General features: G+C 45.0%; 3 non-coding genes across 3 annotated transcripts; all 3 read right to left on the bottom strand.

Annotated features, from left to right (window-relative positions):
• Positions 1-6,782: 6,782 nt before the first annotated feature.
• TRNAY-GUA (transfer RNA tyrosine (anticodon GUA)) lies at positions 6,783-6,872 on the bottom strand. Its single transcript is given in 2 exon segments — positions 6,783-6,818; positions 6,836-6,872. It is a non-coding gene; the product is annotated as a tRNA-Tyr (tRNA).
• A 10,757-nt stretch (positions 6,873-17,629) lies between these two features.
• TRNAY-GUA (transfer RNA tyrosine (anticodon GUA)) lies at positions 17,630-17,721 on the bottom strand. Its single transcript is given in 2 exon segments — positions 17,630-17,665; positions 17,685-17,721. It is a non-coding gene; the product is annotated as a tRNA-Tyr (tRNA).
• Positions 17,722-19,825: 2,104 nt separating this feature from the next.
• TRNAY-GUA (transfer RNA tyrosine (anticodon GUA)) lies at positions 19,826-19,917 on the bottom strand. The gene is given in 2 exon segments: positions 19,826-19,861; positions 19,881-19,917. It is a non-coding gene; the product is annotated as a tRNA-Tyr (tRNA).
• Positions 19,918-24,744: the final 4,827 nt, after the last annotated feature.

Genomic DNA, 24,744 nt, shown 5'->3' with positions numbered 1-24,744 from the left:
CCTCCGCAGCTTAATCCGAGCGGAAAGGTCCAAATTTTCAGTTATATAACCTACTTTTCTAAAATGTAACTTTCTTCCGGCTAATGTAAAAGGTTCATAAAATCTTTAATTGTAAACCGGGGATAGAGAGTGAAGTACCCTCTCGAGCTCCCCTTCATCTTGGTTTGAGGTAACTTCGTTTTGTAACGGTTTTCTTCCTGTAATGTGTTAATGTGATTTCCATACGAGTCACCTCAGTAGTTTGGGAATAGCCCCTGTTTCATCGGCCTAGAGCCCTTTAAGATTTTAAGTGTTCATTATCTTGGAACGCAGTGTGCGCCTCCATTTTTTTGTGTTTGGGCCAGTTATTTAACCTATTCTTTTTCTATGAAGGCCCAGTAGGTTGGGTGTTAAATACCCCTGTAAAGTAAGTTCAGTTTGTAAATAGTGGTTTGGGAGGCAAGAGATTGATGTAAGGTTGCACTGAGTAGGCAGTAAGGAACTGATAGCCTGTTAGCTCTTTTTCAAAGTTTTTGTAAGATTAACGAGTGCCTCTGGAAGGAAGGCTAGAAATTGTATCTTGGGAGCAAGTGCTCTGTGAATTAGGGGATTTCTGCCCTTGAATAAATTTGTGCTCTTTTTGTAAATTTGAGCTGGGAGCTCTGGAAATGTAAAATTACGGGTTTGAAGCCCGGGATCTGTAAAATCACTAATCTCGGCATTTCCTAGTTTTGTTTCAAGAGTGCTTTGTTCCTGATATGTTTTATGTTCACCAAGTGAAAATTGTTAAGTTGTTGTTTTCTGAAAAAATATAACCTTCAGTTCAAGTTAAATTGATTTTGATATTGCAGATAGACCAATTCACCCCGGCACCTTCTTTAACCTCTTTCTGCTCAACAGGTATCCCCGGAACAAGTATTATTATTATTGTTAGGGGGTACGATGGTGCGGTATCTGCATTTTACTGCACGAGGAAGAATATTACAGTATATTAACAGCCATGGCCTCACGCACTATGATGAGAGTAGGCTGCACACCGACACGCTACTAGCCCTTTCAAAACCACACTAACAAACTGACTTTATATTTCCTCGCAAAATGCTTAAAAGCCTCAATGTAATTGCAGTAGAGTCCGTAAGTAATAAACCACACGAACACGTAACTAAAAGACATAAGAATTACACATCCAGAACGGTAGAAAAGCTACCCAACATCGTTATTGGTGGACTTCTCTAAACATTAACAACCGGCATGGCGGCATCTGAAAGGACTACCTAAAGGAGAGTGGGATGGGAAGAGGAGAAAGCAAAGTTGTCAGGTTCCTTTCTGCAGTGCAGTGTTCATTTCAAATGTGCTGTTCAACCGAACTAGCACAGTATGAAACAAGAAGGCAATATCGCACCACCGCGCATCACTCCACGCGGCCTTGACAAGCAACTGTCATCCAGCATGTTCCAATTTTCATCGAATACCGCTGGGCTCTCACTGGTGCGGCTTGAATCGAAGAATACAGCATATCTCCCTAGTCTAATGAAGCTGTCATTAGCGCGGCACAAGGCAAGGAGCATCAAACCCGCACCGCACTGTAACGTTTGGAGAAGTTCAATAATACTGTTACGAATAAAACTCCATCTTTCATCACTCTAATTTATTTCAGGATGACCCAATAAATTAACACACACACACAATTCTAATCAGTTATGAATGACCACACTTACTAATTACAAGTCTATTCACAAGTCCCGTTTCCTTACGGCGCAGCAGGCGGTCCAGCCCGTTACTATACCTGCGGACGCTTAATCCTTAATTTCACTTCCCCAAGTCCAATCACCTCATACATCGGCTGTGTGTAGACCACTGGATATGAACACAGAGCTACCGGCCCCCGACATACGATGACTGTTCGTTGGTTCGACTCCATAGGTAGTCCAGTAATTCACACAGTCACATGCAGTGAACAACTAAACAACTCAAGAGTATTCAACAGAAGGACGACACTCGCAACAGCGAACAGAGAGAACAATACCCGGAAAGGCCGACCCCACCCCACAAGCCGGCTGGGAGATCCCCGGTCGTCTGAGTTTGTGTCACTAGCCCCTTCCTGGAAGTACCGAAAGGGGCTACCACAGGGCCGACACGTAACATTGCCCCCCTTCGAGAGCTGATCGTCCCAATCAGTTACCTTCACAGCTGTTCTTCGGTATGGCAGCCGTCGGTCTAGATGTACCACCTTCATCTTGCACCTTGGCATCCGTCGTACTCGGTAGCTGACGTCATTTATTGCTTTCAGAACGTGGTAAAGGCTTTTCCATGTCCTCTGTAGATTGAAAGAGAAGCATTTCTTCCTTACGGGATTATATAGCCGTCCTAGGTCGTCCTCGTGATTTCCCGTGGTGACCGCTTGTTGGTCGCGCCGCATCTTCACCCGTTCGCTCTCTATGCTCGAACTCTTCTTGACAGCGGCACCCACATCCTCCGCTCTCCTTGTCAGATCCAAGCCGTGCCGTGTCTATGGGTCGGGGTAGCATAGTCCTCAGTCTGGCCGAAAACTAAATCCACCGGAAGTGCAACATGGCGTAGCTTGGGTTATCAGTCTAATAAATACTGAGCAGAAGCGGCCAGCACCCCACTCTACACTCAACTCCGATCGTGAAAGTACGTGACGTGTGTCAATCGCGCTAAGGCATAAATTTGTGCAACAAGGCATCTTAGAACTGTGTTAGAGATTTAGAGAACTTCTCTTTATCTGCGCGGTTAAAATAGTAGTCAATTACTTTGAGAATGTATTATAAAACCGAGAAGAAATCAGAAGGTGATAACACGCATTAGAGGCGTTCTTATTTTGCTACGATTGCCCGCTGTGTAAGCATAAATCCAGTGAACCCTGAATGCAAACTTTCTCTCCGATTTGTGTGAACTCAGACTAAACTGTGTAGATTAGCCGTCTTGTAATAGAACTTTTCATGTGGGCAGAGTTTATTATGACGTTGTAGAGGGTGCTAAGCTAGGAGAAGCTAGATGAATAGCACACACAGCAGTAAGCTTAGCGGGAGGATGGATGAACTAGCCTAGAAATTTGCTGTACGTGTGGCTAGAACTGGCGTGCGTGTGCGGTTTAGCACGTTGCCTTGTTTTAAACTCTATGCCAAATAAATGATAGGAGTGAGGCTGTTGTGCGATAGTACGGGAATATGCACATAAACAGATACAGATATTAAAACTGCATTTCCTTTCAGTTAACATTATACCGCACGAACGCTTATCCGTAAGTGCCAATACATAACGGCGCGTCCGAGTTGTACGAGACGGTGACAGAAGACGTCAGTTGCTGCCGGGAGAAGAAGATCTCGAATCAACCAGTAGCTAGGATCAACACGGTCGTGAACGAGACAGCAGCCCAGAAGCTCCGGTCAAGAAGAAGCAAGACATGGGGAAGCCAATGGAGACGAACCAATGATCGCTGACCTGTGACAACAGCTGTACAATGGCGTGCTAAGAGCACGCTAAGATGAGGAGATATTAACGTCAGACAGACTCTATTTTAAGCATGGGTTAGAGATAGAACAGCTTCGCAGATGTTTGTATATAAATTTTTTTCGCCATTCAGGCTATGATGAAATATTTTCACACTCAGGACTTGTATGCGTAGATAGTGTAATTTATTTTATTTGAGTGTGTTAGTTTATATTTGTTCACAGCTCTAGATTGATTCTTGTTATTTGTGTAAATAGATTTTGTCATTTATTTTGAAGATAGGGCTTGCAGAGTAAGATCATTAAAGAAAGCGACCCATACCGTCTACTAACATCGATAGGCAGACTTTGTGAGTTAGGCGAGCTAGCTGGAGAGAAACTTCCATGAGCATGTATAGATGTAGTTTCCACAACTTGTTTGTCAGCGTTGTAATCAGTAAGGTAATCACAACAGCTCCTTCAGGCGGTCTCTCAGACATGAGCATGATTTGAACGGTGGACCACAGAGTTCAGAGATATGATGCCAAGACCAGAGGTATAAGCCTGATCAGCCCGTAGGTGGCTACGCTATATAAGCCTTAATTTTCATGGTTACGCAACAGATAAGTGTATAATGTGCGATGTTAAATGGCCTGTAATGAGCTGTATTGTGTGCAGATATACGCACGAAATGATACTGAGAATTTATACTTCGCGATCTACAATGATATGAAAAGGACCAGTCATTTCAGCCTCTTATTTTGCGTGTACGCAAGGAATGAAGGAAATTACACTGACTGACAGAGCAAATGCAACACCAAGGAGGAGTGGTTCGAAAGGGATGAAAGTTGGGGAAAAAACAGAGACGGCACGGAAGAATAATTGATGTTTATTTCAAACCGATATGCAGGTTACACAATGCGCACGGCATCGACTCAGTAGGATGTAGGACCACCGCGAGCGGCGATGCACGCAGAAACACGTCGAGGTACAGAGTCAATAAGAGTGCGGATGGTGTCCTGAGGGATGGTTCTCCATTCTATGTCAACCATTTGCCACAGTTGGTCGTCCGTACGAGGCTGGGGCAGAGTTTGCAAACGGCGTCCAATGAGATCCCACACGTGTTCGATTGGTGAGAGATCCGGATCAGAACTTTCTAAATATGTTTTTCTTTCTGTCTGACTGTCCACGTTTCAGAACCATAAGACACCACACTCCACACAGAACATTTGGCAAACCTCTTCCTAAGTTTGATTGGTATGCTTCTAGATGTCAGCAAGCCTTTCACTGTCCCAAAAGTACTCTTTCCGATGGATATTCTGCGTCTCACTTCCTCTGTACAACTTCCGCTGGAAGTTATCAAGCTTCCCAAATACTGCAATGATTAAACCTGTTCTAATACTATTCCATCTATTCTTTCTTAGTCTGTTTATTGTCCAGGGTTGGCTTTTCCCTCGCACTTAGCGAGGGATTCCACCTCTACCGCCTCAAGGGCAGTGTCCTGGAGCTTCAGACATCGGATCGGGGGATACAACTGAGGAGAATGATCAGTACCTAGCCAAGGCGGCCTCACCTGCTATACTGAACAAGGGCCTTCGTGGGGGATGGGAAGATTGGAAGGGATAGACAAGGAAGAGGAAAGGAAGCGGCCGTGGCCTTAAGTTAGGTACCATCCCGGCATTTGCCTGGAGGAGAAGTGGGAAACCACGGAAAACCACTTCCAGGATGGCTGAGGTGGGAATCGAACCCACCTCTACTCAGTTGACCTCCCGAGGCTGAGTGGACCCCGTTCCAGCCCTCGTACCACTTTTCAAATTTCGTGGCAGAGCCGGGAATCGAACCCGGGCCTCCGGGGTGGCAGCTAATCACACTAACCACTACACCACAGACGCGGACACTATTCCATCTATTGATATATTCATTGCGTCGTCTCCTTTTCCTATTTTCATCAATTTGGTCTTGCCAATTTTCAGTTTCATTCTAAATTCTTTACCCTCATTTACAATATCCCCCATGATTACCTGGAGCTCTTCTTTCGTTTCTGCTAGCACAGACATGTTATCAGCGTATCTGATGTCCGACTCGTTGGCTTAATGATCAGTGTACTGACCTTCGGTTCAGAGGGTCCCGGGGTCGATTCCCGGCCGGGTTGGGGATTTTAACCTTCATTGGTTAATTCCAATAGCCCGGGAGATGGGTGCTTGTGCTGTCCCCAACATCCCTGCAACTCACACACCACACATAACACTATCCTCCACCACAATAACATGCAGTTACACATGGCAGATGCCGCCTACCCTCATCGGAGGGTCTGCCTTACAAGGGCTGCACTCAGCTATAAATAGCCACACCAATTTTTTTAAAAAAAAGCGTATCTGATGGTTTTTATTCGTTCTCCTCCCACTACAAGTCCTTTCGTTTTTTCCAAAGCCTTTTTGATAAACTTTTGAAGCATATAAATATTGCAGAGTGTCGGTGACATATAACAACCTCTTCCAATACTTATCTCTTCAGTTTGATCGTCTTCTACTTGAACTACCACTTTCTGGCCCATATACAATCGCTTTATCAATCCTCATCAACGAAGTAGTGTAGTGTAACAAAATGTGTGTTGGAAGTGTAACCTAGCAACAGTGCAGGCTGTGATGTAAAGTATGGATGGATGGCCAGACAATGTTACCTAGCAACCGTGCATGCTATGTTAAGTCTGGCGGTCAAATGAAATTGGCAACCGTTGACGAATGGTCATGACAGAGAGACACATTTGTCATCGTTGATTTTCCCAATATGATTACCTGCCACCCATCGAGGCCCGGGTTCGATTCCCGGCTCTGTAACGAAATTTACGGGGTCCATTCAGCCTCGGGAGATCAACTGGGTAGAGGAGGTTCGACCACCTCAGCCGTCCTCAAAGTCGTTTTCTGTGGTTCCCAACTTCGTTTCCAGGCAAATGCCGGGAAGGTACCACGGCCGCTTCCTTCCCTCTTCCTTACCTACCTCTTCCAATCTTCCTATAGCCCACAAGGCCCCTGTCCAGCATACCAGGTGAGGCCGCCTGGGAGGGGTACTGGTGTTCTTCCCCATTGGTATCCCCGATTAAATGTCTCACGCTCCAGGACACTGTCCTTGAGGTGGCAGAGATGGGATCCCTCGGACTCAGCCCAACCAACCCTGGAAGGTAATTGATTAAATAAATAAAAGAAAGACGGTTTTCCCATTTATTACATCTCCTTCGCTCTTTTGAGGTCTCCACTATCGTTATAAACGGGCTTCTTGATGAATGAGTCTTCAAAGCAAGACGGTGTACATCATCTGCACTCGTCTGTATTTTACACTGAATGTAAAAATATTTCCTCCGGGCCGGATTTGAACCAGCGACCTATGGATTTCTGATACTAAGCCAACTACAGTCCACCGCTCTACCAACTGAGCTACCAGAGGAGTACGATTCCTACATTCTCTCACTGAGATATAATTCAACTAAGCTTTTCGTTAGACGTGGTTACTATAGGCACAGCGCCAAAAGTCTTGAGCAACGTGCCTAGAGCATGTATCCGGAACTATTCCATCGGTAAGAGGAAGAGCGGATTCAGCGTTCCTTCGATTTTTCAATATCTCGCTGTGTTTATGGTCGGATATCGACTATATTTACATCTATGTAATTCGTTGTACAATTGGTACCTGCTGTAGGAACTGGCCATGTGGCATGTCTTCCGAAACTCGGTTGCCTGCTAAGCAGAAGGTTTACTCAATCCTCTCAATAACAACATCCGTATTGTTAATGCGCGGGAACAAATCTGTTATTAAAACCCAAGCTTGTAGTGTTACGAGACTGTTGATATCGAGATCATAATCACGGGACCTTCAATTTTACGTGGAATCCGAACTACGGGAACGTGACTTAACATTTCAAACATACCACTTGCATTCAACGGTATTCGATACGCGGCCACCTTAGTCAGATGCCAGTGACTTTCCCAATCGGCCGAACGCCGAAAATCTGTTATCATTTATTTATTTATTTATTTATTTATTTATTTATTTATTTATTTATTTTCTTAATCTGTTTACCCCAGGGTTGGTTTTTCCCTCGGACTCAGCGAGGGATCCCACCTCTACCGCCTCAAGGGCAGAGTCCTGGAGCTTCAGACTCTGGGTCGGGGGATACAACTGCGGAGAATGATCAGTACCTCGCCCAGGCGGCCTCACCTGCTATGCTGAACAGGGGCCTTGGTGGGGGATGGGAAGATTGGAAGGGTTAGACAAGGAAGAGGGAAGGAAGCGGCCGTGGCCTTAAGTTAGGTATCATCCCGGCATTTGCCTGGAGGAGAAGTGGGAAACCACTTCCAGGATGGCTGAGGTGGGAATCGAACCCACTTCTACCCATTTGACCTCCCGAGGCTGAGTGGACCTCGTTCCAGCCCTAATACCACTTTTCAAACTTCGTGGCAGAGCCGGGAATCGAACCCGGGTCTCCGGGGCTGGCAGCTAATCACACTAACCACTACACCACAGAGGCGGACTATTTATTTATTTATTTATTTATTTATTTATTTATGTATTTATTTATTTATTTATGTATTTATTTATTTATTTATTTGCCAGTTCATTGTCCAGATTTTCTTCTTCTGACGAAGTAATGGCATTCGACGCCTCGTCTAAAGAGATTTTTGATTCTCCACTTTCCATGACATTTTCGTTTATCCTAATATTATTTTCTTTCTTTCTTAATCTGTTTATTGTCCAGGGTTGGCTTTTCCCTCGGACTTAGCGAGGGATCCCACCTCTACCGCCTCAAGGGCAGTGTCTTGGAGCTTCAGACATCGGATCGGGGGATACAACTGGGGAGAATGATCAGTACCTCGCCCAGGCGGCCTCACCTGCTATGCTGAACAGGGGCCTTGGTGGGGGATGGGAAGATTGGAAGGGATAGACAAGGAAGAGGGAAGGAAGCGGCCGTGACCTTAAGTTAGGTACCATCCCGGCATTCGCCTGGAGGAGAAGTGGGAAACCACGGAAAACCACTTCCAGGATGGCTGAGGTGGGAATCGAACCCACCTCTACTCAGTTGACCTCCCGAGGCTGAGTGGACCCCGTTCCAGCCCTCGTACCACTTTTCAAATTTCGTGGCAGAGCCGGGAATCGAACCCGGACCTCCGGGGGTGGCAGCTAATCACACTAACCACTACACCACAGAGGCGGACCCTAATATTATTACTGTATTATTATTATTATTATTATTATTATTATTATTATTATTATTATTATTATTATTATTAACAATATCTGCTTTACGTCCCACCGACACAGATAGATCCTGTAGCGACGATGGGATTAGAAGAGGGCTACGAGTGGGCCTTAAGTTTCAGCCCCAGCATTTGCCTGATGTGAAAATGAGAAACCGCGGAAAACCACTTCAGGACTGCCAACAATGGGGTTCGTACTCACTATCTCCCGAATACAAAGTGATAGCTACGTGACCCTATTATTATTATTATTATGATTATTATTATTATTATTATTATCCGACTCGTTGGCTGAATGGTCAGCGTACTGGCCTTCGGTTCAGAGGGTCCCGGGTTCGATTCCCGGCCGGGTCGGGGATTTTAACCTTCATTGGTTAATTCCAATGGCTTGGGGGCTGGGTGTTTGTGCTGTCCCCAACATCCCTGCAACTCACACACCACACATAAAACTATCCTCCACCACAATAACACGCAGTTACCTACACTTGGCAGATGCCGCCCACCTTCATCGGAGGGTCCGCCTTACAAGGGCTGCACCCGGCTAGAAATAGCCACACGAAATTATTATTATTATTATTATTATTATTATTATTATTATTATTATTATTATTTCTTTCTTCTCAGAGAGGGATCCCAACATCTACCGACTCAAGGGCAGTGCCCTGGAGCGCGAGACTTTTGGGTAGAGGCATACAAGTGGGGAGGAGGACCAGTAACTCGCCAGGTGATCTCACTTGCTATGCTGAACAGGGGCCTTGTGGGATAGACAGAGAAGAGGGAAGGAAGCGGTCATCGCCTTAAGTTAGGTAACATCTCGGCATTTGCCTGGAGGAGAAGCGAGAAACCATTGAATACCACTTTGAGGATGGCTGAGGTGGGAATCGAATATCCCTCAATTCAGATGACCTCCCAAGGCTGAGTGGATCCCGTTCCAGTCCTCGCACTATTCAAATTTCGTGGCAGAGCCGGGAATCGACCCCGGGTCTCCAGCAGTGGCAGCTAACCGCTACACCACAGAGGTATGAATATTTGAATATTTGAAGCTGGAAGGTGTCCGTTTTACATGTTAGTAATTTGTTTAGTTCGGGTAGCAGGAAAACACACAGCTATTTCCAGGTTTGGAAAAATATCCCGGGAAACTTGTGAGTCACACGGAGAGTGTAGGCCTCGGCGGACGTGGTAGGAATCTTGCCAAGTGTTAACATAGCGGGGTATCTCTCGATCATAATTGGACATACAGGGCGGCTGGACCTTTAAGAACCAGAGGCGGAATGCGGAGGAGGAAGTCTAGATATACTTTTGGAGAACGCGATCCAGCGAACATTACTATCACTCGCGAACATGTTATGGAGGAGTTTACTGTGAATATTATCTACTATGAATTTTGACTGTGAACGTTAACGAATGCGTTTCATTATGGACGAACGGAGTAGTGTTGTTGTTTGCTTGTTAAAACTTATACAAGACTTGTTCTAAGGTACTGATCTTGATCTTCAAAATTTCATGGCAACTTGCGGTAATCTATGACCCGGTTTCAAGGCATAGATCAACAGTGTGTGTTTGTGCAAGCGAAACTGTCTCTAAAATCCGAGTGTTGGGTGTCAGTGAAAAAAAAAAGAAAAAGAAAAGAGGTACAGTATGAAAGTGATATACTATGTATTGACGGTGAAAGCCGGCAATTTGTGTTGATACACAAAAAACAGTGAAGGGCAATATAACATGCTGCATATGCATTGTAATAATTGGTCATCGGGCTCACTACAAATGATAATTTATTCCTCGCTGGCATTCCTACTGGGTTTTTTTTTCTAGGATTATTGAATGTATGTACTGTATATTTACAAGTTCTTTTACGTCGCACAGACACAGATAGATCTTATGGCGACGATAGGACACGAAAAGGCTAGGAGTGGGAAGGAAGTGACTGTGGCCTTAATACGGTACAGCCCCAGCATTTTCCTGGTGTGAAAATGGGAAGCCACGGAAACCCATCTTCAGGGCTGCCGACAGTGGGGATCGTACCCACTTTTTCCCAAATACTGGATACCGTACGCACGTCAGCGACTGCAGCTATCGTGCCCGGTATATTGAATGTATATAGGGAGTCATCCAGCAGTCGTTAATATTTATTGAGTGTGTTGCTATCTTATATGTATTGTGTGTTAATGAAGTGCTAATGTGCATATGGTTAGTTTCAATTAATGGAGAAGTTATTGGAGAACCTAGGCGCAGTTCCTACCTGTTTGTATGTTTTCAGGGGGTTAGGCAAGGCCCAACCAGTGCACTACCAGTTTTGCAGCTCAATGAACACGACCTGAGTGGAACATAATTTTTGCTATTATTATTTGTTACGGAGATATCCGTGGTAGTTAGAGGTGAAAGAAGGTGCGGGGTGGAATAGGTCTCAACTACAAAATTAAAGTTAATTTAAAACTTTAACAAAGGTTATATTTTCTTTTCAAACTCAACAAATAACAGAGTATTAACAGGTACCCAATAGCAGATCAACAAATAAAGCAATTACAAATTACAGTTCGTTATAAGATTTGGGCTTCGAGCCCCGTTTTACATTCCTCGAGCTGCAAGCTCAACCTTGCCAGGTTACAGATCAGATCCCAGGGGCAGAAAACCCCTTCATACAAGGAGCACTTGCTCCCAACTATTAACCTCAAGCCTCTCTAAGGCACCTTTACCACAACACCATAAAGAGCTGACCCGCTCTCGATCTTTCAAGCCTATAAAGGCAATAACAGACTCTTATCCAAACTGCCATCAAGGCATACAAAGAAACAGGGGTATTTAATACCCAACCTACAGGGCCTTCGCATGAAGAAAACAAAACATCAGGTTAGGTTAATGGCCCAAAGTACAGAAAGGACTGGAGGCGTGAACTTGCACTCCTAAATCTACAATATTAAAACCTAAGTGGCTCTAGGCCGATATACAGGGGCTAATCCCAAGCTAGGGAGGTGACTCGCATGAAAAAACTTTAATACATTAAGGAAGAGACGAAACGGTTATGAAAACGTAGTCAACTCGATTTCAAAATGAAAGGGAGCTCGAGAGGGTGAAGCACTCCCTATCCCTGCTTTATGGAAAAGGGATTTGAAGTTTTTACATATACTGAAAAGTAATTTACATTTTAAAGGAATTGGTTACATATTAAAAGTTTCGAAAACTCCCCGAGAGTTAAACTGCTGAGCTAGCAAGAAATGCAGATGTTAAGAGGCCATTACCTTGTTGGAGATCAGTTGCCCGAAGAAAGAGGCACTTCCCGTCCTCTGCTACATATCCACACACTAAGGGAAATGTTACTGAAGTGGCCAGGAGACAAGAAAATCAGCAGTTTTAATACCCTCGTGGAAAGTTCGAGACCTTTCATGAATGATAACAACCCGCCCACAAACTTTTATTGGATAACAGCAAAAACGAATACACAAGACGAGGAAGAAACACCTTATTGGTGGAAAATTAATTACAGAAATTCCTGATTGGCTACATTCAAAACAGGCGGAAAGAAAGGATTTATATTGCCAACCCACAAATGACAGAACAAAATTTAGTAAAGACGAAACTTATGAATACAAAATTTCTTCAAGAAAGTTCATTCCATTACACCAGAGTGTATTACCATAATTTTTGTAGAGACATGTGGTAGAGAACGTCCACACTTCTTGATCAATGCCAAACAAAACATATCAAAATTTACACAAAGCCATCTTCGGAGAAATAGTGAGTTGATACAGTTTTTTAAAGTTCAGACTTTCTCCTGTAGAGAAGTTTCAATTGGCGCAATATTTGAACTAGCGGCGTGGAGGTGTACCGCCCGGTACATTATTATTATTGTACCGGGCGGTACACCTCTACGACGCAAGTTCAAATCTTGCGCCAATTGAAACTCCTCTACAGGAGAAGCTCTGAACTTTAAAAACTGAACTAACTCTACTGGTTATCAGAAGATGTCACTGTGTGTTTTTGATTTGTTTTGTTTTTCATTGAACTAGAAGTGTGGATATTCTCTAACAGACGTCTCGACCAAAAACTATGATAATGCGCTCTGGTGGGAAGGAATGAACCTTTTTGGAGAAATTGTGTATTCATAAGTTTTCTCTTTACTAAATTTTGTTCTGTCATTTTGGGTTGGCAATATTAATCCTTTCTTTCCGCCTGTTTTGAATGTAGCCAATCAGGAATTTCTGTAATTAATTTTCAGCCAATCGGGGCTTTCTTCTCCAATTTTGTATGTAACTGTGTACTGTAGCCAATAAAAGTTTGAGGGCGGGTTGTTATCATTCATGAACGGTCTCGAACTTTCCACGAGGGTATAAAAACTGCTGATTTTCTTGTCTCCAGGCCACTTCAGTAACATCTAGCTTAGTGTGTGGATATGTAGCAGGGGGCGGGAAGCGCCTCTTTCTTCGGGCAGCAGATCTCCAACAAGGTAATGGCCTTTTAACATCTTTATTTCGTCCTAGCTCAGCAGATTAACTCTCGGGGAGGGTTCGAAACCTTTCATATGTAAACTATTAAACATGTAAACCCTTTTCCCGGTAAACTTCAGTTTTCTTGAAATTTAATTCGGGGATAGAGAGTGCTTTACCCTCTCGAGCTCCCCTTCATTTGAAACTGAGGTGACTACATTTTCGTAACCGTTTCTTCTCTTCCTTAATGTGTTAAAGTTTTCTCATACGAGTCACCTCTCTAGCTTGGGATTAGCCCCTGTGTATCGGCCTAGAGCCACTTAGGTTTTAAAATGTATATTTAGGAGTGCAAACTCACGCCTCCAGTCCTTTCTGTACTTTGGGCCAGTAACGTAACCTGATGTTTTGTTTTCTTCATGCGAAGGCCCTGTAGGTTGGGTATTAAATACCCGTGTTTCTTTGTATGCCTTGAGGACAGTTAGAAGTAAAGTTTGTTGTGGCCTTTGATAGGCTTGTAAAATTGAGAGCCGGCCAGCTCTTTCTGGTATTTTGGAATGTGCCTCTAGGAGGCTTGATATTACTAAGCGGGAGCAAGAGCTCCATGTAATGAAGGGGTTTTCTGCCCTTTGGTAACTTGTGGGTGTGAGCTGTGAGCTCAGACTTTGGGGCTCGTAGCCCAGAATTTGTAAAGTTGCTTTGTACCTGATTTAACTGGTTGTTATTTGTTGTACTCTCTAAATTCTATGTCTCCATTGTTAAGATTTGAAAATATAACCTTTGTTGAAATTTTAATTCATCTTTCGAACTTGTAGTTAGACCCATTCCAGCCCGCACCTTCTTTCACCTCTGACTTCCACGGATAACTCCGTAACAATTATTATTATGTGCGTATGGACCCAATGGATCACGCATAGCTCTAACGATTCTGTTTTCTGAGTTGCCAAACAGCTCTCATCCTTTCTCCGTGGATCCTTTTTCGTTCTTCTGTCCACTTTGCTCCAGTCTTCTTTTTCACTTCGCTCTCTGGTTGCACTTTCCATCCATTAATTTTTTCCTGTAGAGGTTTCTGTCTGCGGTGTCAGTTGAGTTCATCTGGGCTTTTTCCAGATCCTTCTTCACTTCCAGTACCTATGGAATATTTTTTAGGTGTTCTATGTAGGTGAGAATCTTGTGTGTCAGTCTACTTTCCGGCAGTCTGCGAACGTGCCCATAAAATTTCAGACGTCTTTTGCGAATGTCTGCTGCAATGTTGGAAAGCTCTTCTGTCACTTTGCGTGACCTCAGTCTATATCCATCTTCTGTTTTTCGGGGGCCGAGAATTTTCCTCAGGATTCTTCTTCCTTCTTTTAAAATGTTTTCTAGGTCACCTTTCCCATTTAGTGTAAGGGTCTCGCTGGCATATAAGACGTCGGGCTTGATTACTGTATTATAGTGTCTGATCTTTGCATGGCGGGACAAGCACTTTTTATTGTATATGTTGTGAACCCTATCGTAGGCTTTCCGAAATTTTTGTAAGCGAATTTTCTGGGCAGCCTTCTCGCCTCCCGTTGGTTCAAGTATTTCTCCCAAGTACCTGAAGTGTGGTACTCGGTTGATTTGCCCATATGTCGTGTTCAAATTTTGGATGTCAAGTTTTGAGCGGAAGAACTTGGTCTTTCAAAAGGAAATTTGTAAGCCGACCTTTCCAGCACAGCTATTATTATTATTATTATTATTATTATTATTATTATTATTATTATTATTGCTCCTGTTATTAATATTCTAAATTGGGGTACCCTCTGGCGCCCATTTACCAGCATTTTCGGTTAATTATTATCATTATCAGTATCGCCATTTATATATTCTTTCTTTCTTAATCTGCTTACCTCTTAGGGTTGGTTTTTCCCTCGGACTCAGTGAGTGATCCCACCTCTACTGCCTCAAGGGCAGTGTTCTGGATCGTGAGACATTGGGTCGGGGGACAAAACTGGGGAGAATGACCATTACGACGCCCAGGCGGCCTCACCTGTTATGCTGAACAGGGCCCTTTGTGGGGGATGGGAAGATTGCAAGAGATACACAAGGAAGAGGGAAGGAAGCGGCCGTGGCCTTAAGTTAGGTACCATCCCGGCATTTGCCTGGAGGAGAAGTGGGAAACCACGGAAAACCGCTTCCAGGATGGCTCTACTCGGTTGACCTCCCAAGTGGACCCCGTTCCAGCCCTCGTACCACTTTTGAAATTCCGTGGCAGAGTCGGGAATCGAACCCGGGTTTCCGGGGGTGGCAGCTAATCACACTAACCACTACACCACAGAGGCGGACACCTGCATTTTCGGTTAATTATTATCATCATCAGTATCGTTATTTATTTACTTACTATAAATTTTATTTAATTGGAAGTTGCCAAGTGATAATTAATTCAATTATGGTATAAAAGTTAATATTTTGAATGTAATTTTTTACTGTTACAGTTAACTCCCAAACATGAGGCTACTCATTATTTCATTTATGTCATTTATTCATATTTTATGTTATTTATAATACAATGGTCACCCAACAGTGCGGCAATATTTAGTGGTATATTACAATCGGTTGCCCAACTATTGGGCATATTTTAATTATCTTACAAATGAAGGCTGTGTGTGTGTGTGTGTGTGTGTGTGTGTGTGTGTGTGTGTGTGTGTGTGTGTGTGTGTGTGTGTGTGTGTGTGTGTGTGTGTGTAAATATATATATTGATGTTAGTTCCCAGCAATGAAGGGAGATTCTGAAGCAAATACATATGTCGAGTTGGTGGGCCTGGGAGAGCGGGAATTCAAAAATCACGGCGTGGCAGCTATTCAAATAATCAACTTCAAAGTGCTGTAGAAAACGTTGTTAGTGAGAACTGGACACTATACAAGGCTTCTAAAGAGATTGGTGTATCACAAAACACCCTAAAAGACAACGTGAGTCGTAATAATGACGAAGAATCTCACGAGATACCGAAAATCGGAACGCCTTTTGATCTATCGAAAGAAAATGATCTAAAGCTGGTCAGATGTGTAATGAAAATGAAGGAGTTGGGATTCGGCTTGAGTATTAACAGCATAAAGCGACTTAAAGTGACCCCAGGGCTAAAGTGCATATCCCGTTACCAGAACCAAGACCTTTGGGAAGACCAAATAAAACTACCGGTTCTGGCTCGAGCGCAGTTTCTAATAAGTGGATAACCTTCTCACTATAAGAATGACACTGTGCGTGTGTAGTGCATTCATATGCCAATGAAGTTGCTCGTAAAATTGGGGAAGAATGGATTCAGTGCAGGCTTTGTTGTGAATGGTTTGACTAAAATTGCATTGAAGTGGGTGAATCTCCATAATTCATCTGTAGAAAATATAACAATGTTGTGATTTTGGGTGATGATAACTGTAGGTAGATCCGCATGTAATTACATCATTTTTGGTACTACTGTATTTTCTTTTATTTTTTTCTTAATTTCTTAATCCGTTTACCCTCAAGGTTTGGATTTTCGCTCGGACTCAGCGAGGGATCCCACATCTACACCTCCAGGGCGTGAGATTTTGGGTCGGGGATACAACTGGATAGGAGGACCAGTACCTCTCCCAGGCGGTCTCTCCTGCTATGCTGAACAGGGGTCTTGTGGGTTGATGGGAAAATCGAAAGGGATAGACAAAGAAGAGGGAAGGAAACGGCCGTGGCCATAAGAGGTACCATCCCGGCATTTGCCTGGAGGAGAAGTGAGAAACCATGGAAAACCACTTCGAGGATCGCTGAGGTGGGAATCGAACCCCCTTCTATTCAGTTGACCTCCCGAGGCTGAGTAGACTGTAGTTGGCTCACTATTTCAGATATCCATAGGTCGCTGGTTCAAATACGGCCCGGAGGAAAATTTTTATCCTTTTATATAATGGATTCAAGCATCTTTTAAGCTACCAAGTTGAAAAGTGAGAAAATAATTTGTAACACGTGAGAATTATGTGCCATGAACATATCTTAGTGTGATTAGCTGCCACCCCAGGAGACCTGGGTTCGATTCCCGGGACTGCCACCAAATTAGAATTGGTACGAGGGCTGGAACGTGCTCCACTCAGCTTCGGGAGGTCAACTGAGTAGAGGCAGTTTCGATTCCCACCTCAGCCATCCTCGAAGCGGTTTTTCGTGGTTTCCCATTCTCCTCCAAGCAAATGCCGGGATGGTACCTAACTCAAGGCCACGGCTCCTTCCGTCCGATTTCTTTGTCTATCCCTTCCAATCTTCCCATCCCTCCAAAATGCCCCAGTTCAGCATAGCAGGTGAGGCCGCCGGGGCCTAGTTGTATCCCCCCGACCCAAAATCTCACGCCCTTGAGGCGGTAGAGGTGGGATCCCTCGCTCCGTAAACGGACTATGAAGAAGAAGATAATGGTTGATATATGCTTCTTTTGTGTACTTTGTGTTAATTAATTAAGAGAGCCCAGCAGTTCATGAAGATATTTTCATAGAAAATTCTCACCGGTCCTCCAATATATATTTGCTGCCTTTTCAACTGAAAGATTTTAAGGGATGAAAAAATTCCTCCGGGCCGGATTTGAACCAGCGACCTATGGATTTCTGACATAGTGAGCCAACTACAGTCCACCGCTCTACCAACTGAGCTACCAGAGGAGATGAAAGTTCTTGTTTCTCTTACAGGACTTAATCTAGATCACGCCACGACCAGTTTACAACATGACTGAGATGGTGCTCCATGCTCCAAGCATTACTCGGTGCGTTAAGACTCGAGTTGGGCAGTATCCACCTATCTAATCTGCTCTCAACTGCTCTTAAATAATTTCTTTCTTCTTTCTTAATCCATTTACCGTCTAGGGATTTTTTCCCCCGGACCTCTACCGTCTTAAGGGCAGTGTTGTGGAGCGTGACTTCGAGTCGACGTGATACAGCTGGAGAGAATGACCTGTACCTCACTCATCTGCTATGCTGAACAGGGCCTTGTGGGGGAAATGGGAAGATCGGAAGGGATAGATACGGAAGAGGCCGTGGCCATCAGTTAGGTACCCTCCCGGCATTTGCCTGGAGGAGGAATGGGAAACCACGGAAAACCACATCATGGGTGGTTGACGTGGAAAGCGAAGCCTCCTCTACTCAGTTGACCTTCCGGGGCTGAGTGGACCTAGTTCCAGCCTTCGTACCATTTTTCAAATTTCATGGCAGAGCCGGGAATCGAACCCGGGCCTCCGGGGGAAGTGGTGGGGGAGGGTGGCAGCTAATCATCGATTTACTGAAGAAAAATATTATTTTAAGTCCGCCTCTGTGGTGTAGTGGTTAGTGTGATTAGCTGCTACCCCCGGAGACCCGGATTCGATTCCCGGCTCTGCCACGAAATTTGAAAAGTGGAACGGGGTCCACTCAGCCTCGGGAGGTCAACTGAGTAGAGGTGGGTTCGATTCCCACCGCAGCCATTCTGGAAGTGGTTTTCCGTGGTTCCCCACTTCTCCTCCAGGCAAATGCCCGGATGGTACCTAACTTAAGGCCACGGCCACTTCCTTCCCTCTTATTTGTCTATCCTTTCCAAACTTCCCATCCCCCAGCATAGCAGGTGAGACCGCCTGGGCGAGGTACTGGTCATCCTCCCCAGTTGTATCCCCCGACCCAGAGTCTGAAGCTCCAGGACACTGCCCTCGAGGCCGTAGTTGTGGGATCCCTCGCTGAGTCCAAGGGATAAACTGACCCTGGAGGGTAAAAGATTAAGAAGAAGAAAACATTATATTCTAAATATTTTTTCTAACAATTCGACGAACGACAATTTCACCATATTCATCTAATCGTTTATTTAGGTCACAACCATCTTCGGCGTTGAAATGAACTGATTTGTATGCCCTTCAATTCTCAACTTCAGGAGAAGCGCTTGCACACCCAGTTGTTTTCCTAGCTGGCGATCATAACAATTTTGGGTTCAATGGAGCCACCACGCTCATTTTGTTTTGATCCGGGGATTAAAGCCGGATTCCTCTCCTGACGTCGTGTTACCGGATTCGAACCTTGGCTGTCGATTAAATAGCTAGCAGATAAACCTCGGCGCTAATCACGCCCCTTTCAAATAATCGATGGAGAATAGATGTGCAGTAGATCTTGAAAATTACTTATTATGTACATGATACTTCTATGTAAATAGAGTAATAAGTTAGGGTAAAGTCAGTTAATACCGTGATAAATCTTCTTCTTAATATGTTTACCCTCGAGGGTTGGTTTTTCCTTCGGACTCAGCGAGGGATCCTATTTCTACCGCCTCAAGGCAGTGTCCTGGAGCGTGAGATATTGGGTCGGGGGATACAACTGGGGAGGATGACCAGTAGCCCGACCAGGTGGCCTCGCCTGCTATACTGAACAGGGGATGGAAAGATTGGAAGGGATAGACAAGGAAGAGGGAAGGAAGCGGCCGTGGCCTTAAGTTAGGTACCATCCCGGGATTTGCAAGGAGAAGAAGTGGGAAACCACCGAAAACCACTTCCAGGATGGCTGTGGTGGGAATGGAACCCATCTCTACTCAGTTGACCTCCCGAGGCTGAGTGGACTCCGTTCCAGCCCTCGTACAACGTTTCAAATTTCGTGGCAGAGCCGGGAATCGAACCCGGGCCTCCGGGGGTGGCAACTAATCACACTAAGATGTGTTCATGGCACATAATTCTCACTTGTTACCAATTATTTTCTCACTTTTCAACTTGGAAGCTGAAAAGATGCTTGAATCCATTATATGAAAGGATGAAAAATATCCTCCGGGCCGGATTTGAACCAGCGACCTATGGATTTCTGAAATAGTGAGCCAACTACAGTCCACCGCTCTACCAACTGAGCTACCAGAGGAGATGAAAGTCCGTCATTCTCTTAGAGTATGTTATCTGGATCACGTCACGACCAGTTCACTCTGTACGGTGTATGACCTTGATAGATAGAAAAATAAAAATTAACTTCACTAGCACTAAGGTTAAACACAGCCTCAGAACGCCTGGTATTTTCAGGGTTGACGATAAAAGGGTTCGAAACCGCCATTCGCGTAACGGAACTTCACAAATCGCTTGATACCATTAGTTCATAGTATTCCGCGTCTGTGGTGTGGTGGTTAGTGTGATTAACCACCAACCTCCGGACGTCCGGGTTCAATTCTGGGCTCTGCTACGAAATTTGAATTGGTACGAGGGCTGGAACAGGCTCCACTTAGTCTCTGGAGGTCACCTGAGTAGAGGGTGGTTCGATACTCACCTCAGCCATCTCCGAAGTGGTTTTCCGTGGTTTCGCATTTTTCTCCAGGAAAATGCCGAAATGATACCTACCTTAAAGCCCCGGCCACTTCCTTACCTCTTCCTTGCCTACCCCTTCCAATCTTCCCATCCCCCACAAGACCCCTCTTCAGCATAAAAGGTGAGGCTGTCTGAGAAATGTACTGGTCCTCCTTCTCGGTTGTATTCCCTAATAAATGTCCCACGCTCCAGGACGTTTCCCTGAGGTGGTAGAGATTGGATCCCTCGATGAGTCCGAGGGAAACACCAACCCTGGACCGTAAACGAACTAAGAAAAAAAAGGTAAACATATTCATCATGACAGCTAGTCCAAAATATTAGAAAGTTGATTGTCATAACTTCCCTGTCCTGCGGTACAGGAGTAGCGTGACTTTCTCTTATCTGGAGGCCCTGAGTTAGATTCCCGGCCAGCCAGGAATTTTGACTTCGATGTGATGGCTGCTTTGAGATTCACTCAGCTCATGTGATTACAATTGAGGAGCTATCTGACGGTGATATAGAGGCCCAGGTCTAGGAAGCCAAGAATAACGGCCAACAGGATTCGACGTGCTGACCACACGACACCTCGTAATTTGTAGGCTTTCGAGCTGAGTAGCGGTCGCTTGGTAGGTCATGGGCCTTCACGGCTGTTGCACCATGAGGTTTGGTTTGGCATGGCTTGGCTTATTAACATCATTTAGGCTATTATTTCTATTGACTAACTGTTGTACACATCTCTCATGTTAACGGGACCGTAACTTAGGAAGTGCATGATTACATTTTTTGTCGACCCGTTAAGTTGTTCCTGAGATTCTGAGCTAGGTATGTAGACATGCGACTGTCAACGGCTTATCGTGACGTACATAAAATAAGTCTGCATGAGCCGAGATCGTTAGGCCCAGCCCGGCCCGATCTAAACCTAACATGAGCCCGACCCGAGCCCGAAAATAGATTACAGTTTACCACCCGACCCCGTCCGTTTGTATACCGGGTGATCCACCAGCCCCTTGCGATCCAGTTTTATGCATCCCTTCACATTTACTACAATTCTGAAAGACATCCGTTCCTCTCCCTAAACGGGGGTAATATAACGGGATGTGTGTTTCATCATCATCATCATCATCATCATCATCATTTGTTTACCCTCCAGGGTCGGCTTTTCCCTCGGACACAGCGAGGGATCCCACCTCTACCGCCCCAAGGACAGTGTCCTGGTGTGTGACTCTGGGTCGGTGGATACAACTGGGGAGGATGACCAGTACCTCGCCCAGGCTGCCTCACCTGCTATGCTGAACAGGGGCCTTGCGGGGTGATGGGAAGATTGGAAGGGATAGACAAGGAAGAGGGAAGGAAGTGGTCGTGGCCTTAAGTTAGGTACCATCCCAGCATTTGCCTCGAGGAGAAGTGGGAAACCACGGAAAACCGCTTTCAGGATGGCCGAGGAGGGAATCGAACCCCACCCTCTACTCAGTTGACCTCACGAGGCTGAGTGGACCCCGTTACAGCCCTCGTACCACTTTTCAAATTTCGTGGCAGAGCCGGGAATCGAACCAGGGCCTCCGGGGGTGGCAGCTAATCACGCTAACCACTACACCACAGAGGCGGACGTGTTTAGGGGCTAGAAAACAGCAGGAATCGTGAGCGCCACTATTAATTCATTATAGATACCTCGAATGACCCGTAAAACGAGTACAGATACGCAGTACACGTACTTCAAAACAGGAGGTGGACGCACAGACCGGGAGCTTGGTACTATAGAGGCTGGGAAGTGGGCGCCGTAGGTCAAGTGTCACAGTAGCTTACATGGCTAGCGCAGAGTAGGAGGTGTGATAGTTGACAGTGCTCGAGGGTTATAAGGTTCAAGACCCATGCAAGTATTTTTTAAGCCAGCTGCCTGGGATGTGGCATGTTTGTATACTTGACACCGGTATTTTTCACATACTGATTTGTTTATTTGGCCCCGAAAAGGGCCGTTGGTGTGGAGTTGGGTTGATTGAGGCTAGGAAACATGTGACAGGATTTCAATTATCCACGTCGTTTAACGCAGCACCTGCTCGAACTGACGACCTCCGTGGTCGATACAGAGCTGCGCGCGATGTTGTAAGGTCCGCCTGGCCCGTCGCAACATATCTGGCGAAACTGACCGGCATGCCTCGGTGATGATCTGTCTAAGGTGACAAGTACTGGCCGGCTCCTGTGCATACACCAGTTGTTTTGCATGGCCCCACAGAAAAAATCCAGGGGCGTAAGATCGGGCGATCTAGCGGGCCAGGGGACAAGTCCTCCGCTTCTTATCCATTTATCAGGATACGTCGCAAGAACACGGTTCCGGACGACCACCGCCGTGTGCGCTGGAGCTCCGTCATGCTGAAAACCACATCCTGCAGTGGTCAAGGAGTGGCAAATGTTCCAAAAATCTGTGGTGGTTCATCTTGGACAAACCGCAGATAGCGTTGGCTGCTCAGATGGCCCTTAAAAATGGAGTTCGATGAGGTGATAACCCATGATTCCACACCACACATTCACGCCCACCGTTCCCGATGGGGATTATCCACAATCCAGTGATGCATATTATGGCGATTAACGGTTCCATTGTTGTGGAATCGTGCTTCGTCCATAAATAAGAGATTCGCTAGGAAAACAGGATTAGTGTCCACATGTTGTAGGATCCATTGACAGAGCGCCACCCGGGCATCGAAATCATGACCATGGAGCTCCTGGTGTAAGTGCAGATGGTACGGGTGTAACCGGTGGGTATGCAATATCCGCATAACAAACGCTCGGCTGATGTTCGTCTCCTGTGCAATGGCCCGTGTGCTAGTATGAGAGTTACGCCGGATAGCGTCAAACATGATCCTTTCATTGTCAGCAGACGTCACGGGATGATCTCGAACAGGCCGTGTCCTTCCCAGGGATGCAGTATCCCGCAGGCGTCTTTCCACACTGCGAAATGTCAAGCCCGTCGGTTGTCGTCTATCCGGATTGCGTTCTTGGTACAGGCGTTGTGCCTGGTATGCATTCTGTCTAGCTTCTCCATAGATAAGTAACATATCCACATACTCTTCGCTGGAATACATCTCGGGGCAGTGAATAAACTTTGTGTTGAGAATTGCTTCGAAGGAGGGGAGTTCGCTCAGCTACATACATACCTGCCATCGCATGTTATTATCGTTCCAATGGGACATACTTTGCCCTACCTGTGGTCTACGAAGCTTGGAATATGTACGACATAGGTAACTGGCTACAGACAATCATCACCCCATACTTGTCCAACCCAGCACCATACCTATTGCAACGATACATACGGTCTTTTACACGGTCAAATAGACAAATCATTCCTCGAAAGCTATCAAGTTTGCAACCCTACCATATCGCAGGCAATGACTGTTTAAAAAAATCTTAAGCTGGATTCGAGCCTCCTACCTCGAGCACTATCCACTACCACATATTTCCCCGCCCGCTTTCCATGTCAGCTACACAGACACTTGACCTACGGCGCCCACTTCCCAGCCTATACAGAACCGTGCTCCCGTCCACCTGTTTTAAAGTACGTGTTCTGCGTATCTGTACTCGCTTTACGGGTTCATTCGAGGTACGCATTATGAATTAATAGTGGCGCTCACAATTCCTGCTGTCTTCTAGCCCGTAAACACACATATTACCCCAATTTAGGGAGAGGGACCGATGTCTTTCAGAATTGTAGTAAATGTGAAGGGATACATAAAACTGGATCGCAAAAAGCTGGTGGACCACCCGGTATATTTTAAAGACATTTAGCAATTGGAATTATTATTATTATTATTATTATTATTATTATTATTATTATTATTATTATTATTATTATTGTACCGGGCGGAACACCTCCGCGCCGCTAATTCAAATATTGCGCCAGTTGAAACTCCTCTACTGGAGGAAGCTTGAACTTTAACTTCCACATTAATGCTAAGATTTCTCAGAAGATGTCATTACTATAAATTTTGAAAAGTTCTGAACTGTGTCTTTTTCGATTTATTTTTGTTTTCTCTGTAGTAAGAAGTGTGAACATTCTCTTCTAGATGGCACTACGTAAGAATTACAATTGTGCACCCTAGTGCGAAGTGAAGGAACTTTTTTTTGAAGAAATTTAGTATGTATAAGTTTGCTCTTTGTTTAAATTTCTTTCAGTCATTGTTTGAGTTGGCAATGTTAATCCTTTCGTTCCGCCAGTTTTGAATTTAGCCAATCCCGAATTTCTTTAATTAATTTTTGACCAATCAGGTGTATCTTCTCCAACATGGATATGTTGCTAGACCCTAGCCAATAAAGTGAGGGGGGTGTGGGTTCTCATTCATGAAACGTCTCGAATTTTCCGCGAGGGTATATAAACTGCTGTGTTTCTGGTCTCGGTGCCACTTCAGTAACATCTTTCCGAGTG

The sequence above is a fragment of the Anabrus simplex genome, chromosome 5 (assembly GCF_040414725.1).
Source record: "Anabrus simplex isolate iqAnaSimp1 chromosome 5, ASM4041472v1, whole genome shotgun sequence".
Classification (NCBI taxonomy): Eukaryota; Metazoa; Arthropoda; class Insecta; order Orthoptera; family Tettigoniidae; genus Anabrus; species Anabrus simplex.
Note: the sequence above shows the minus strand (reverse complement) of the source record. Positions and strands in the feature narration are given on the sequence as shown.